The 18,264-nt window shown below is 42.4% G+C and overlaps 1 long non-coding RNA gene across 1 annotated transcript in view; it reads left to right on the forward strand.

The window, feature by feature from the left end:
* Positions 1 to 11,675, forward strand: part of LOC309366204 — a 40,997-nt gene extending 29,322 nt beyond the window's left edge. The window contains exons 2-3 of the long non-coding RNA XR_014166571.1: positions 8,866 to 8,928; positions 11,543 to 11,675. This is a non-coding gene — a long non-coding RNA (uncharacterized lncRNA). The remainder of the gene's footprint in view (positions 1 to 8,865; positions 8,929 to 11,542) is intronic.
* The last annotated feature ends 6,589 nt before the right edge of the window (positions 11,676 to 18,264 follow it).

Raw genomic sequence — 18,264 nt, forward strand, 5'->3', positions numbered from 1 at the left:
ACTCCTCCTGCTAAGTCTCCAGAGTAAAGTAACTGGTGCACTGTTAAATATTGCTATTAAACTGTTTTCTTGGGAGTTGTTTTTGATTTGCATGGAATAGATTAAAAGTCTGTTTCTAATCCCATCAGATTTCCCATGGAGTATAATTATACATGAAACAGAATAAGAAATGTGGGCCAACAATTACCTTAATTAGACTGTGGTTACGAAGCTGTCAGTGTGCCTAACCCCACCAAGTATGCAGAGAGAGGACTGGGGTAATGGAGTCGTTGATAAATGTTTGCACAGCAAGGGAATTAATTATCAGTATAAATAAATAATAGACTGTAAGACCCTCAGCCAGCAAGCAGGGCCCTGCCCTTTAAAACCACTTATACCATGAGGGTTGTCTAAGATTCTAGTCCTGTTGACTGCCCCTCAGGGAAAGCTTTGAACTCCGGCTGATCTGTTGATCCTCTTTATATTTCAGCCTGCGCTACCTGGATAAATAAGATAGAGGTTGCAAAATACACAGCCTTCCTTTCATTTCATTTCCTTTCTTTTGCATGGCTGTTGGCATGTTATTGGCTCAGGCACCAGGCTCCCTCTCATGGTGTGGGAACCCCTCCCAGTCCTTCCCAGTAGGAGATCAGGCCCTTTGTTTCAACCTGGGATCACCAAGATGTAAATAGTGTGTTGTTCCACTGTGCTAGGGCCCCTTCCCTTTTGCAACCTGTATTGTCCTGGCATATGTGGTTGGGCTTGAAGCAATACAGGATCCTGCCCTTGCTGGAAACCCACAGAAACCCCCTTGCTGGACATCCACAGAGATGAAACGAACTGCTTGCCCCTTCTTTCCTTTGGCAAATGATTGTGCTGTTGAAGTGGCGACAAGATCACACTGGCCTATTTATTCTGAATGTATTCTGAATGTTCCTATGTGATGTCAATAAAGGTTACTTGACTTGAATTAGGAAAAATAGGAAGCTTTATACTGAGTTAGATAATTGGGTCCATCAAACTCCATATTGCCTACACAGACTGCCAATGGCTGTCCAGGGTTTCAGACAGAGTTCCCTCCCAGACCCACCTGGAGACGCCAGGCATTGAACCTGGGACCTTTCTGCATGCAAAGCAGATGTTCTACTGTGGAGCGTCAGCAATTCTGCTATGGCAGAGAGGATAGGGATCTTGTCTGTGGAGCTGGCAGTGCAACTTCGAGCCCTTGGATCTTGCTTCTGACAGAACTGTCACTCGCCAGGTGTTCAAAAGACGAGTAAGCCTTTGTTGCTCCCATTCCCCTGGTGGGATGTGAGTGTACTCCACCTGCTCCCCAAACCCACGCCTTCTGCAGCAAGCTAATGGACATGGCTCCTTTGGAAACACAGCTGTGAGCTCCCTTATTGCCTGTCCTGGTTCATCCATTTCCCGCCTAGCGAATGGTTTTGTCTCCCTCATCGTGGATTCTTGAGCCCTTGCCTAGAGCAGCAGAACTGGTCCTCTCTATGGGGCTACCTTGAAGTGAGCTCTGTAGGCCATGTGTTATACTGCTTTTCCTCCCTTCCCTTTCTGTGTTGAGGGGATTAGAACTCCTGTATGCAGGGATGCCTGGGGAACTCAGGTGCTAGTGTAGGGTGCTGTTGGCATCATTGTGCCTGGAGTGTGGGTGGGGTTATCTGACATAGTAGGGATATCTTCCTGTCACATGGGCAGATTGGCTCTTCTCATAACAGGCTGACATGGAGGAATTACATTCTCTCTGTAACATGTCTATATCACTGCCATGTCATCTCCCTCTTGGTATGCCCCCACACACCCAAGTCTGTGAAGCAGGTGGCCTCACGGCTTTGGAACTGCCTCTCAGCAGATCTGCAGTGGGGGCCGGCCTAACCAATTGCTAGGTACGCTTCTGTTGGTGATTTGTAGTAGTGACGGTTGTTGTTGTTGTTGTTTTTTTTTAATGTAGGTTTTCTTGATGTAAGCTGCTTTGGATGGGCTTTCCTTAGACAAGGAATATTTTTAAAAAATAAATAAAATCTCTAATGACATCTCTGCAGCAACATCTCACCGGCACATGATTATTGAATACCGGCAGTCTTGGCATGAATGTTGTGCATGTAGCCATTGTTTTTGCTCCATTTTGTGGATCTCAGAGCAGACTGCTTTGCCCTTCTTTTCTGACTGGCAAAAATGGGATAGGACACTGTGACAACCTTGAATCACGGTGCATTTATGGAACTAGGGTATACGATTGCTTTGATAACTTTTCAGTAATCAACCACCAATTCTAATACCTTTCTAGGGATGTAAGGAAGCAACAATTTCCCTCCCAACCTCTGTTTCTCACAATCAGTGCTGTTTAGGTTCCGCTACAGTTTGGATTCCACTAAAACTTACGTTATTCGTCTCCCTTTCTGCTCTGGCTGAAACTAACATAATTAATTATGTAATTAATTGTGCTATTAATTCCAATATACCTCACTGGAAGGGAAACGTTAAAGACCATGCAGAAAATATTGTAATTGTCTCAAGTTCGTAGACTTAAAAACAAGCAAACCACTGATAGATAAAACTGATCGTATTCACTTGCATGATTTCCATTCCTGACCTCAGACAAACATGCAAATTGTGGCAATTTCTACTCCCATTTCTGCTTCTAATCAAATTTGCTTACATTCCTGCACTTATCTCTCCTTTTTTGCCACCATGAGAAATTGGGATATTTATCACATATTGCTCTAAACTCAGTAATATGTAAAAAATAAAATAAAATAAATCCAATAGATTGGGTTAATGTGAGCAATTGAGTGCCTTGATAATACAGTAAAATACTCAGCTCAGCTGGGTCTTCCTTTCTCTTTTCTCTCTCCCTCTCCCTCGCTTGTCTCCTTTTTCATTGGATTTCTGCAATTTTCCCTTGATACTGTCAATTTTCAGAGCCTGCATTTAAATCTTATGAGTTAATATTACAAAGTGTTAAGAAAGATTGAAGGGCAGCAGTAACAATATCATTTTAAATGTCACTGTAAATTATTTTTCTCCTTTTTGTGGGGGAACGTGCTTCTGGCATGTTTCTTTTCATTTCTTCCCCAGGTATGCAATGTCTCCTTGCTTCACATGTTTCCATACCCATACGCCTCCACATTTCCAGCCAAAGACTAAGGAATACCTGGCCTAAATGGCCTCGGCTAAGGCTATCATACTTTTCCCATGTGAACTCCCCAGTGTCAAAGCTGGAGCCAGATGCAGGTCAGCAATAAAGCAATCAGATCTCCATTGTCAGAGACGTTAACTCTTTGTTCAAGGAAACAAACGTACAACTCAGCCTAGTGGTCTCAGCAACCCTTCCCAGTAGGTCTTGCCCCTATATGGAGCAGTTGCCAGGACTGAAGGTCTCTGCCTTCCACACCTCCCTAAGACCCCTGCTCTCTCTGATGTTTCCCAGACAGTCTCAGACTGCACCTTCACCTTCTGACCTCTGCTCTGCTTTTCTAATTACTCTGCAAATTCTTGGAGACCAGGGATGTGGGAAGCTCATTGCAGCAGGTGAAGGAGACTCCCTGCAGCCTTCAGCCTTGGAGTCTGAACTGCTGCCTGTCACAAGCTCTTCCTGCTCATTAAACCCTGTTGCCCTTCAGCATTCAGCCCCTCCTCCCAGCTTTCTCCCTCTGACCTCTCCTCAGTGTCCCACCACCAATCCCCTGGCTCTGAGTCTTCTTCCTCTGGGGTTTCCTTTGGGGGTTCCCCAGATGGTGCCTCCCACCACTCCCCTTCATCCAACCAGTTCATGACACCCAGCATCCTTTGCAGTGTCATGCCCCAGCATCTTCTACCTAAAGCAGCTGCTTTACTCAACATAATGATAGGGCTGGCCTTAAACATAAGCTGGTTTCAAGACCATGTTGAGCAAAAAAGGGTGACCATAGAAGTAAGGTAAAGGGAACCCTGACCATTAGGACCAGTCGTTGCAGCGCTCATCTCGCTTTATTGGCCGAGGGAGCCGGCGTACAGCTTCCGGGTCATGTGGCCAGCATGACTAAGCCGCTTCTGGTGAACCAGAGCAGCACACAGAAACACCGTTTACCTTCCCGCCAGAGCGGTACCTTTTTATCTACTTGCACTTTGACATGCTTTTGAACTGCTAGGTTGGCAGGAGCAGGGACCGAGCAACGGGAGCTCACCCTGTCACGGGGATTCGAACCGCCAACCTTCTGATCGGCAAGTCCTAGGCTGTGTGGTTTAACCCACAGCACCACCCGTGTCCCCATCGCCACCCGCGTCCTCATGGAAGTAGATAATGCCAATAAAACTTAGGAAAATGCTTTAGTGACCAATGACCTAGCAATTACTAGCTAATAAAGTTGCTAATTACATCAGCAACATGGACCCATTGAACATGATTCACAGAAGGTACATCTGCAGCCAGGACCGCATAGCTAATGGCTGTGCAGGTAAGTTAATCTCCTTTTTTTTAGAGCAACCCACTATCAGTTTCTTTTAGCACTGGAAGTTCTCAATTACCACACTGTCTTATAGGCGCATGACATGAATGAAGCAGAGTGGCAATGTGTTGGATGACAGTAATTGGGCAGAAAAATGATTTTCAGTGGGGACTCCTATCTGCTGAGTGGCTGGAGTTCAAAACAGTTAAGCACTGCATCTGCCCTGATGGGTAACATTAAACAGAGAGATGGGTAAATCAAAAGGTGGCCCACGCCTCCATCCAAAGAAGTTGCTCCCATAAAAGACATTAATGATCTCTCATTCTCAGGGATCAGCATGGCAATAAGTCCCAATACCAAACTCCTATGGAGTGAATTATTATAAGCTTTCCCCCCCTCCTTGCTACATCTCATAAGCCTTTAAATTCGGGAACCTTTCAGCCTGACCTGTCCTGCAGAGGGATTTTGTGCTCTACTGATAGAATACAGGAGAATAACAATGAGCTCCTGTGATGGAGACCCTCCCATCCCGTAGGCCACGTGGGACACTTACAACCCCACTGATAGATTCAACAAGAGGCAAAGGTCATATTAATTACTCAGCATGGCTACCTGCTGCCTGTAGATATTCTTTCCATTGGAAAATCTGTTCCATTTAATTTTTTGTTAAATGTGGGGTTTGGGGGTGGGCTTTTCCCCCCCTACGCAATGTCCACATAAGCCTGGGTGATTAGCAGAGATGTTCAACTGACTGCAGGGCTAGAGGTTATGAATTATTTATACAAGTTGAGGGAATAACATCAAGCCCCACATTTTCCATTTCTGTTGAAGCCTCCTGTCAAATGCAGAAAAGGTTAATTAGTTGTCACGCGGGCATTTTGGGATCAGAGCTCTGCTCCCTCGCTTGGAAATCTGCAGCATCTACTGTGGCTCTTTGTTCCCCCTTCCTCATTCCTTCCTCACCATGGCATAGCTGCAGGGAGAATGACAATGGGTAAAATTATTTTAGACCACTTACAGATGAGTTTAATCCCCAAACCAACACTGAAGGGAGTGACTGAAGGGTAATCTCCCTAATGGTTCCAATAAAAATCCCCCCTGTATTATCAGATATAGTTTTGTAAGTCAAGAAACTCTGGGTGATGCACAGGATTCCCCCAATTCCCCTATTTTGTTCTTACAACAATTCTGTGTGATAGGATAGGGTAGGGTGAGGTAGGACTGACTCAAGGAAGCCCAGTGAGCATCTGAACCCGTCTCCCTGGTCCTCCTAGTCCAACATGCTGGCCACTGCAACATGCAGATGGGAACTGTGTGGTGAGGCTTTGAAAGCCCTTTGTGACTCTCAAACAGAGGGGCTGCACAGGAGAAATGGGCAGGATAGTAAAGGGCTTTCAAAGCCTCCCTGTGTTTCTCCTTTCCATCCCCAATGTTGGCGATGGAAGGGAATTGTGGGGGGCAGGAAGAAGAGGAGGAAGTCTCCCATTTGTTACCTCGCCGCCACCCCCATGACTGCTACCACCGCTAAAGGAGGCACACGATAAAATGCAGCCTTCTCAAAGCAAGTGCTTGGAAATGCCGAAAGACATGTTGACAAGTGGGTGGGACAACCCACCTATCAGTCATATGATATCATGTGATCAACAGGTGGCTAGATCCTCCTTCCAGTCAAATTTGGTCCATGAGGCTGATCCCCACCCCTGCTTTAAACTGAGTCAGACCATTTGAGGCTGAATGTTCTGTTTCATTTGTTGCTAATGTTTCCTGCTGTTATGCTCAAATAATTATAAATAAGGCAGCACACACATGCATCTGCTTTATTGGAATCCAAACAATCTGTCATTGCAAATGTCAGTTGGGGTCACTACTCTTTGCATTTATATGTGTATCAACCCTGCTGCAGAATTTACTGCAACAGAATGTACTTGTTTGACACACACAAGGCATCATGGGGCCAGTCAGTATCTATGTAGGAAGCTGCTTTATTCCAGTGGTCAATCAAACTGAGCATTATCTACACTGACTGGCAGCAGGTCTCCAAGATTTTAAACAGAGTTCATTCCCAGTCCCATCTAGAGATGCCAGGGATTTAATATATGACTTTCTGTGTGCAAAGCAGATGCTCTACCACAGAGCTATGGCCTTTCCCCAAGAAGCAACTCAAATGCAGTTTGTGGGTTGCATATTGAAGAGCCAGCACCTAGATACTTGTGGGAGATTGCATTCAAATACAGCTAGGTAGTACATGCATGGGTTAGGACAATAGAGCTGTGTCCCTAGACTCAACATAGGTCATGTCCTTTCTTCTCTGATGAGGAAGAAAGTGAAACTTTCTTCTTCCTGTACCCTAATTCCCTCTCCTCTCTGAGGAAGAGGTGTCTAAACAAGCTGCAAGCTTAGAGCACGTCTTTGAAGCTATCTTTCTTTATTTTATACCCAAGAGTATTCTGCCTATGTTCTCCTTGCTGCTGCTTGGATAAATGCACTAATCTGACCTTTGGAGCATTTTGTAAGTAAGGCATTTTAAACTTACTTAACAGTGTGTGGTCTGCTCATCGCAAAAGATGTAAAAGAGAGAGGAGCACTGTTTGCAAGCAAACTAATTGGGATACAAGGGTTTAACAAGCTATATTCCTAATGCTATATTGCTGCTTGACTTTTGTGTGTTTAAACTCTGTAACTGGGGGCTTTCTCCCGCTAGAGAGTGTGTTTAGCTCCGCATTTTGAATCCAGGCACCCAGCCAATTCCTTTGTTATTTACCCCACACATGTGGGTCATGGGGATTTACATATTTTCCCTCCCACAATACTGACATGTCATCTGACACAGTGATCAGAACAACCTGATAACATATGTAACGAAGGATCGTGTTGCTAGGATGGAAATGAGGTGCACAGTTTGAGTTGGCACTGATGTGCCGAAGAAACTATGGCACAGCTAAACAATTCTCTGTCATGTTGCCCTTTTCCCTCATTTGGATGCAGCATCATGCCTCAGTCAGTTAGATGGAAAGACAATGTAGGCTGCTTTTGTTTTTTGCCTCAACACGGAGCTGTCACTGTAGTTTTATCCTCTCCTCCACTGAGCAAGCTCGTTATGTATAACCCAGGCTGAAAAGTCCATTATAAGCAAAGATTAAAATACATAAAATATACAAAAAAGGGAAAGAAAACATATGACATTGTGCATTTACAATATCCCTGTTAACAACATCAAGCTAGCGTATAAAGTAATGCCTCTCGCTTGGCTGCATTCCCGCAGTTCTGCAACAACAATTGCAGCTTTATGGGATGGCAATACAGGAGTTTGAAGAGGGCGATTTATGTTGGTGTGGATGGAGCTCTTGCTTTGTGTACAGTTTACCTCTGGGAATAAATAGTGATATGACTCTGTTCCACAAGCAGATATTTGGTGCTTTGATTAAGTTCTGCATTAAAGACACATGAAGCCATTGGTTCAGCTTAGAGCCTGGCTGCTGGAAGTTCATTGCAGCTAGCATTGCTCTTTGCTTCTCTTTGTTAATCCTCAAGAAAACAAGGCTGCAGGGGTTTTGGGGTTTGTTTGTTTTTTAAAGAAAGCAAATAAATGAATTGTGAGTCACTTCCCTGAAAATAAAACAGTCTGTTCTTCCATTTTGGTTAACAAAAAGAAAGCTGGTGTCATGTAACAACTAAGAGTCAGAGTTACAAATCAGGAATTTTAAATCTTGCCTCTTTCAAGAATTCACACCATTCTGAGTTGCTTGGCTTCCATTTGTTGAATTTGTTTTGAAACGGCAGGTAACCGTCCTCCCCCCAGATCTCCATCATCCATTATGGACAGGTATTGCTAGAGAAAGAGGTGCCAGAACTCACCATAAATGCCTCCCTTGTTCTGTTATCATGGCAATGGCACACACTTGAGACTTGCTGGAACTGAGTTCCAGTGAATTCTAGCAGGGGGAAAAGCTGTGGGCATTATACCTAAACACTTTCAGCCTTTAGATTAAAAATGTATAAGTTACCTCTTTCAGTCTTCCAGATTTCCGCTTCTATATTTTTCTCTTTTTTCCCTTTAGTTCACAGTCGAGTTTTGTTATGTCTGTTTTGTTTGTTATGTATTTCTTATTTGTCAGAGAAAATTTCAATATAAATTTTTTTGTTTAAAGTCATTTGGCCTCAGCTTTAGCCCCCCGCATCTGCAGTATGGGATAGTATAATAGTACTGATTACAGCTTGCAAGTTTGTGGTAAGGATTACAATTAGATATTGTATGTGACATGTTTGCAACATTTGAAAGTGACATGCAAATGCTAAGTATTATTAAGACAGCCACAGTATACACCATTTCATCATGCCCACCTTTCTAATTTTTTCTTCAAGTTAAAAACCCCCATTGTTGTAACTGTTCTTCATGGAGGAATTGCTCCAGCCTAGTGATTGTCCTTTCCCGCACCTTTTCCAGCTTTTGAGATGCAGAGACCTTCACAGGATACCTAGTGTGATCTCACCATAAGTTTATATAAAGGTATTGTAATACTAGGGACGCAGGTGGCGCTGTGGGTTAAAGCCTCAGCGCCTAGGACTTGCCGATCGAAAGGTTGGCGGTTCGAATCCCTGCGGCGGGGTGCGCTCCCGCTGCTCGGTCCTAGCGCCTGCCAACCTAGCAGTTCGAAAGCACCTCCGGGTGCAAGTAGTTAAATAGGGACCGCTTACCAGCGGGAAGGTAAACGGCGTTTCCGTGTGCGGCTCTGGCTCGCCAGAGCAGCGATGTCACGCTGGCCACGTGACCCGGAAGTGTCTCCGGACAGCGCTGGCCCCTGGCCTCTTAAGTGAGATGGGCGCACAACCCCAGAGTCTGTCAAGACTGGCCCGTACGGGCAGGGGTACCTTTACCTTTATTGTAATACTGGCAGACTTATTTTCAATCTGTTTCCTGATGATCCCCAAAACTGAATTCACCTTTTTTCACCACCCCAGCACAGCAGCTGCCCACTGGATTGATTTTTTTTCATCTAGCTGTCCACTACAACCCCAGAATCCCTGCGAAATGATTGGTCAGCACTAGGCCAAGAAGAATTGTTTCCTTATTTTAGTTAGCTAGAGCATTAGTCTGGCACTCTTTTGGTTGAAGCCACTCAGATCAGCATGCATAGATGATAGATAGATAGATAGATGATAGATAGATAGATGATAGATAGATAGATAGATAGATAGATAGATAGATAGATAGATAGAGTTAAGCAAACAATATATACAAAGAACTCTATAAAACAATGTAAAATAAGAATGATTGAGATATTATATCGTACCAGTTAGGAAAAAGGAAGTTTGATCTCAGCAAGTCAAGTAAGCAGCATACTGTTGGTCACAAGAATTTGCAGGACTCTAGAGTCCTAAAAGGCAGTAAAGAGCTAGCTGTGCTTGGTTTTGCCCATTCGGCTTCCAAGCGCCTAAGTTCATTTATCCTCCTAGCTTCAGAGGTCCTGCAGCACAGCTGCTGGGAGGGGAGGGGAGGGAACCTTCCCGGATGGCTTTTTCAGGGTGTGGCACAGTGCCAGGCACCCCTTCAAAGGTACCCATGTGGCGAGATTGATGACAATGTTCAGGCACTCCACATTTAATCATTTCATAACTAATTAATACGGTTGTTACCACAGAGTGGTGGGGAAAGGATGATTATTAAAGGTTAATGTAATTGTTGCACGTGCTGTGCTCTGAATTGCTATAGAATTCCCCCCCACACAAGTCGTTTAATTGAATCTATAAGTAACAATGTAATTACATTTAATAATGTATGGGCCACAATGTTCCCCAGTGAGGCTGCTAACAGCCTACAACTCCGGTTGTGTGGAGGAGAGAGAGAATAATTCTACTGGCCTTCCTTCTTTTCTTTTACATTTGGGTGTCATGATCTTCCTCTTCTGGGTTTGTTCCCAACAGATTGAGTAGCATGGCTGCTTCACACACCACACACACACACACACACACACACACACACACAAAAGAGGAGAGACGAGAACACAAATTTGCACAAAATGCACACGTATACGTTCATAGAATTAGAAATAATGACTATAACAGAAATAGAGCACAGGTGTGTGTTCTCACTTACATGGGGCCACTATGCACACAAGTGAAAATCGCATAATTGGGGAGCACCTGCTTAAAAGTCCCTAAACACCTGTTGTCCCCCCCCCACCTCTCTCATCAACTAGAGTTGATGCTCTGGGGCTGGCTGGAGGCTGGAGGCTGCACAAGAAAGCGATTCCTGCTGTGCTACCCCACACATCAGCTGTTAGGCGGGGAGGCGGAGCAGCCTAAACAATGCCCTGCTGTGCCTCCACTATCTTTGGGACTTCCTCTGCCCTCACTGAAGTCCTCTTCAGGCTCTGGGAGGGGAGAGGAGGGTCTCCTCATAAGCCACGAGGACTCTTCAGTTCTTTCCCACCATTTCCTGGTTTGAAATTATCTATCTATTTATTTTCCTGGTGCCACATGTATATGCGGTCAAACGGAAATCGATTGCACGTAAGTGGGGGATGCCAGTGCATTTCACAATAGCGGGGGAAGTGACCAAGTATCCCAAGTGCCTGTTCAGTCTTCTGTCCAGATGCTCACTGTCAATGGGCAGCTTCAGCAGTGGCAGACTTTGGGTTTTTTAATTTCAGTGGCATCCTGAAGCACCACCAAACTCCCCCCCAGCCTCTCATCTTCCATCACTGTTGGAAGCACCCTCTCAGGGCGGTGCCCAGTTCACCTGCACTGGGCACCGCCCTGAGAGGCACACTCCCCTAAATTCATACCTGGCTTCAAGGCCCTCCCTGCTCTCCTTTATTAAGGTTATTTATCATTAAACTTAGCTTGGAATAGAATCTGCATTATAATGGTCATTCATCAGGTTTGGAGAGGTATGTTTGGAGCTTCTCCCAACCCTTTTTAGTTTGACCTGTTTACCCAGGTGTTTGATAGCTGAGGGTTATGTCCCTGGAAACCCAGAAACTGGTGGTTTGAGAGTAGTGATTGTAGGAGTTTTTAACTGTTCTTTAGAAAGTTGTTCTTAACTGGTTTTTGGAAGTTAATGGGATTGGCTAAGAACTCATGAAGATCTAAAGGTTCAACTGCCTTGTGATTTTTTACAGACAGAGGACGAAGGGATGAGAGTCATCAGTGGGATATTCTATTTCTATAGCGGATCTCACCCACAGATTTCAGGGCAAATTATTGCCCTTATTCCTCTACACCCACCAGCTGCACTTATATCAGTTGGCCCTATTTTGCATCATGGTAACCAACATTTTATGAACTAATCTTAAAAAGATTTATGGTGGTGTTCAATTTGTTAATAAAGCCAATCTGAATAATAGGCCTAGTGTTACATTTCCTTATATTAACAGGTATAATAACAACACAGAAACATGTACTTATCCTATTAATGGATTTGGTATTTCTTAGCTTAGTAACTATGGCACTTGGTTCAAATTGCAGCCTAGGTGTAAGAGATTGCTTTTTCAAGACCCTCCTTGCTAAGTACACTAACTTGTTATATTGTGCTGCCCCACAAAAAGTGGTTCAGCTTGATCTGCAAATGTTTGCTGATAATAACACTTCTCTCTAAGCTATGAAAAGCTTCACCTGCAATTCAGGTGCCTGTTAAAGGAAGACAAAATAAACATTGCTCCCCCTCCATTATTATTATTTTTTGTAAATTATTTTAATTGTTTTTAAAGCTGTATAACAAAATACAACTATTTAATTGACAAGACTGTGCCAAGATGAGAGTGGACACTTCCACATAATCAAAAAAAGAGGGAAACGGTTTTGCTGATTTATATGTAGTGATGCAGATTCGGAAACAAGCACAACAATCTGAATATAAATTACTTTTTATTCCCCATGGGGTGAGGAGAATATGACCCGGTGACCTATATGCCAGCTTAATCTGCTGTCCAGCTGCTAACTGTTGGTGGGCAACTTCATCTTCTTTTTTAAACATTTTGTGAATTTATGAGAATACAACTGCAAAAAAAAAATCAATAGATTGTACAAATCAATCAAAGGAAAACAAAAAACCACGACTGTGGCTGTTCTCTGTTCTTATGGTTCTTTGCCTTTAAACAAGACTTGGACTATGGACAACCCTTCAAATAGAAAGGAGGGTCTTTTTTGCTGTGGTTCTTCATCTTTAGAACACTTTCCCCAGAGATGTGTCTGTGATTCCAATTTCTTTCTGCACCAGACCAAGGCTGTGTACACACTATACCTTCAAAGCACATTCAAAACACAGTTTCCCCTCAAAGAATTCTGGGTATTGTAGTTTTCCCATCACAGAGTTACCGGCAACTTTTAACAAACAACAGTGCCCAGAATTCTTTGAGGGAAAGGAAGTGTTTTAAAGCATTATAAAGCTTTCTGGGAAATGATTTATAATGAACTGGGGGGGGGGAATGTTGAAGGTATCTTTTACCACAAAACCAAAAGCTTTTCTTTTAGGATTAATAGGTCAATACATGCCCAAAGACCAGGGAAAAAAACCTATTCATGTTTTCAGTGATGGCTGCCAGAATGATTTACGTTCAGAAATGGAAAGAAGCAGTTCCAACCAAGGAGGACTGACAGTTAAAACTGATGGAGTATGCAGAGATGGCCAAATGGGAAGAATAAGAAACCAGGAGGAGAAAATGTTTAATAAAGACGGGGGGCAGGATTATTAAAAAGTTATTGTAAACAACTTAAAATGTTAGCAGGGTTAATGTAAAATGAGCAGTAAATAATATATAAAGAAATCTTTAGAGAAAACACATAATTAATGATTTTTTGTGGGTATGAAGAAATAGACATCAAGTGGAAGGAACCACAGATGGGGGAGAGTCAATTTGATGTTCTTTTTTGTTTCGTTAATTTGGATGTATTATTGTAAAATGGAAAATAATAAATATTTTTTTAAAAAAGAAAATAAAGTATTTTTTGTATACCCAAGCGTTTGAATGTTGATAGTGGATAGTTTTTGGATGCTTTTTGTTTTATGGTGATTGCTTGTGATAATTTTGTGGTGGGAAATGTAAAGTGGGCAACATTTAACAAGATCACATTTAGCTGCTATTATTGTTGTATTATTTAATTATTAAATTATTTGCTGTGCAAGCCACATTGAGTCTATTGGATATAAGGTGACATATAAAGCTGTTGTTGTTAGTATTAGTATGACATAGAGGACAGCCCTTTCTAAAGTGTGACATATGGCTTCCTTGTATGCTGATGGGGCTTTGTATAAATCCTAATTTATTCCAAGCATCCCAACCAAGAGTTGGTCTACCAAAACTGAGAAGCAGCATACCCCTGTTCAGGTTGGCATTCCTCTCATGAAGTTAGCACAACCGTTTTTACTTGGTACAAGAAAAGTGGAAGAGATTTTGCAAATCAGAAAAGTAAGTGGCTGGCAGAACACATTTAATAAAGGGAAACTGTTTCCAAGCCCAAGTAATAAAAAGATGCTAATGGGTTTAAGCAGAGGGTCCCAGAAAGAGGTACTTAATTTACACTTCAGAAAAACAACTGCGTGCAAATTAAACATTGATCATAAAAGCCAACTCATTAAGTTGTTCTAATTACAAAACACTCAATTGTTGCCCAATTTGAGCACAATTACCAGCAAACAAATATTTAACAACAATCCCCTTAATATATTAAGTCAATATTTTTCTTACAGACTTCCAGAAAGAAATGAGTGTCATAAATTCTGTTGAAACAAGAAACAATTTTTTTAAAAAAAGAACAATGGTTACATATTTTGGTCTTAAAAAGTCCAGAGTCAGTTCTACAATCTGTGGATGATTGGAAAGGTCCATATCCACAGACTGAATTGTTTAATCAACTATCTTAACTAGGTAATTTTTAAAAAAGTACTTGGAAGGAAGAAGTGCAGCCTGATGATTATTGGCTTGTCATAACATGGAGATGTACCAGCACTAGTGGAATTTAATTTATCTTTTAAAAAGCAAAAACCATCATACCAAATCAATGATTTAAGATGCCTGGGGTATAGCAGGAAAGGTGGCGGGTAAGCCTCCTGAATTTCACAAAGGGAAGGCCATATCCAACAGTGGATTTTCTCCAGTTACCAGCTGCCTCTGCCTCAATGGAGCAACTGGGGAAAGAACATTTGTAGGCAACCTCAGCATAGGAGCAGCCTAATGTAGCAACAGGCATTTCCTCAGATACCCCAGTCCCAAGCCAGAACATCAAATTGAGATTAGAAACAGACTTGTGGTATGTTGACTGTATCTTAAGGGGCCTGCAAGGAAACCATCCAGTTTTCCTTCTGGTATGGTTTACTCCAGTGGTTCCCAAGCTTTTTATGGCCAACGGCTCCTTGGTTCCACAAACTCTTCCTCAGTGCCCCCTACATACCCTATAAAAAGCATTTTCCCATGAGAGCACAGCGACCATTTAGGGTACTGTGATCTTACATGTTTCCCGCAGAGATCTTGTCCTGAAAAAAGCACTTATTTGGGGTCTCAAAACCCCCAAACCCACGTTTGTGGGCACTGTGAGAGCACAGCCCCCCAAAAGCATGTCTTTTGGGCTCTGTGACCTTACACGGGTCACATGACTCACACAGAAGCATGAATGAGAAGATATGTGTCCCGGTTTGGGGAGTCAACAGTGTAAATGTTGAGCTTTTCTTTCATTAGGGTTCAGAGATTCTTGCCTGGTCTCTGTTCCACCTCTGAATAATACCTGCTTTTTCAGGCTGGCCACAATGCGCTTTTTGTTAAAAGTTCCATGCCCAGCTAATTTCACAGCTTCAGTAGTCAACTGGCTCTTCACTAATTGAAACAATCCAGAAATATTTGCAGTTTGTTATTTTTCTCCCCCCCAAAAAATGATCCCAGACAAGTCCCATCCTTTCCCATATGCAAAACTACAAGGTTAGCAGGAGTTTCATCTCTTAGTACACAATGGTTAAAACATTCTGCCAACCTCACCAGCTTGCAGCTGTTTCTTTCATGTACATGAGGAAGCCTGGGGGCTAGGGGAGGGGAAGATGCACTTCCAATTCATGTTGGTGACCTCAGCCAAATACGTTTCACTAATGGCACCGGGTAAGAAAGACTTATTAGTATTCATTTTTGCAGCCAGATGACAAAAATTGGCTAAGCCCTAATTTACTCTGCATATATGCTCAAAGTTCTCTTTTCTCACAACTGTCCAGAGGTTATGGGGCAATATTAATGGAGCTATTTGGAAAATGGAATTGCATGATAAATTTGGATCAATTAACATTTGTTTCATTCTAAATCAATGTAAACAGTAGCATTAAAATAAAAAAGCTATGAATGAAAATCCCTTTCTCATTCATATGGAAACACTTCACAAAATGTTAATGTTCAGGTGGTTGGACCCAGCCTACGTTTTTACTGTTATTGGATCCTGCTGAAATCAATTGGACTTAAAATATTACTAGCTTTCTCTCTCCCTCTCTCTCTATATATTTAATGGTACCTGTTTTCAACTTTGTCTAGATACAGTCTGAGGAATTTGATAATTTTCCTTACATAGTAGGGCTGAAAATTATAAACTTCAGAATGGAAAATTATATATTTATTTTCTTCCTTTTAAAATTCATTTTATTCTGCCCTGCCTTTCAGCACTCAAAAAGAACCACAAAGCAACTTCCACCTTAAAAATGCAAAAGTACAATAAAAATAATAAAATAAAAGCAAGTATTAAATCACAAAAGAAGTAGCAAAAGAGAGGTATCAAGCAAATGGATCTGTTCTAAAAATGCATTGTGTCGTATCCATCAAAGTCATTGTGTGAGCAGAACTTCTTTGCAATGGACTTTCCTCTCCCTTGCTTCCACTTCTGTACCCCCTGCACCCCAAAAAAGATCTATTATGGGATTTTCCACAAACCTCTCTAGAGCCGGTTGGAGGAGGCATGCAGAAGGAAGAGAGGGAGGGCAAGTTTCACTGCTTGAATGGAAGTCATTCTGATTGTGCAATGAATCTCTTGCCCCAGAAGGAGGTTAAAATAGGTTCAAGGCACAGTGAAATAAAAAATCTTTGCCACTTTCCTATCCTAAAGTTTGAAAGAGAGAAGGTCATTTGAATCCCTTTGTGGTGTGGAACTCCCTTCCAAATCTGGGTGCCACCACTGAGAAGACCCACTCCTGCGTCCCAGCCAAGTGCATCTCCAAAGGTGACAGAATACAGATCAGGGTCATGTGGAATGTCTCCATGCTATACTCAACAAGTATATAATATGTGTACTTGTGTACACAAATAGTTGGGCTGTACACTAATACAGCTTTTTACATGCAATGTTCATTGAGTGTACATTCTGTGCACCTATCAGAAGTGCACCTAGGATCACTTGCACCCTTGGCAAGGAGCTGTATTAACACACACACCCCTTGGAAAAATCACCTTTGTGCTGTGGTGCAAGAAGGATGGGAAGCTTCTGCATTTGATCTCACTGCAACAGCAGCATAAATGCCTTAGAATGGTGGTGATTCTTTCCCCCTAGGTATGCCTTTGGCAACCATGTACCCAATAGTTGACCTGTAGAAATCAACAAGTCCATGCACTTTTATGCAGATACCTGCAAAAGTATAGAGGCAGTTTGTACCTATGTTCAGTGTACCATGTCAACCATCCTTAAGAGATGGCAATAAAGGTTTATAAAATTACCAGTAAATGCCCCTGACATTTTGTTGAAATCCTCTCCTCCACATGTGGCTTGGCCTGTCATCAGAATTTTTTATATATAATATTTTTATTCAGTTTCCATTTTATATAATTAAAGCACAACCTTATTTTCACACATTGGTAATTGCTTCCCTCCCTCCCGCCTTATGATTACCATAGTTCTGTTCTATGTCATGGCATTTGTACTTCTTCCTCTTTACATTTCATTTACTGTACCTCCATTGTCACCATTTTAAATAAATATATAAAAAGGTATCAATCAAAAAACTTTACAAGTTTTCTTAAGTCATTCCTGCTAGTGTTGTTAATTGTCTGCCATTGTCTTTCAAATATTGTATAAATTTACCCCAGTCTTTTTGGAAAGCTTGATCACGCTGGCTTCGGATTTTCCCGGTCAACCTTTGTTCAGTTTCTGTTAATTGATTCTCATGGAAACTTACAGATTCTGGCTTCACACAATTAACTCAAGGCCATGTCAATTTACTCTTGGCAGAAAGCCAAGGTCTGCTTGACCTAGAAACTACTTACTCTGATTGGTTAACGACCAGCACTCAACTCTGTTATCTAGGAATGCTAGCACAGTTTGTGTTGAGTGGGTGTGTTAGAAGTGCTGTGTATGGTTAAGAGAGAGAGAGAGAGAAAGAAAGGATTTATTTTGCTTTGTTTTGTATGCAGAAACTCTGCTGGTTTTATTTTTCCTTTTAATAAATCCTGTAAATAGTTATTCTGAGTCCAGCTGACTAGTCATTTCCACCGCAACTAGCTTCTTCGCTGTGCAGGAAAACTCTGCTATGTTTGGGCTAAAGCCATTAGAGCTATGCCTGACACTTCAAAGTTCCAAGAGGTTATGGGTATTGTGCTGCCAGCCTGAGTTGTGGTGGTGTCAGCATCAACGGTGTTGGTTCCAGTAGTTCCAGTAGTTGTTGTTCCTGTTGGTGCAGCAGATGGACACTGGCTGGTTCCTGACTGCTGTGAACTGGTGACGCAGTGGACACAAGGACAACAGCTGCAGCGTGCTAGTGCTGGGTTGCTGTGGTTCCTGTTTTCTCTCTCGGTGGTCGTGAGTAGCTGGTTCCGGGTTCCAGGGACATCGCTCTCAAGATGGCCTCACAACCAGTTCAGATGGCTTTTGAGCGTCTGAATGACTCCAA

Source organism: Podarcis melisellensis (assembly GCF_964234715.1).
Source record: "Podarcis melisellensis genome assembly, chromosome: 3".
In the NCBI taxonomy this organism is placed as follows: domain Eukaryota; kingdom Metazoa; phylum Chordata; class Lepidosauria; order Squamata; family Lacertidae; genus Podarcis; species Podarcis melisellensis.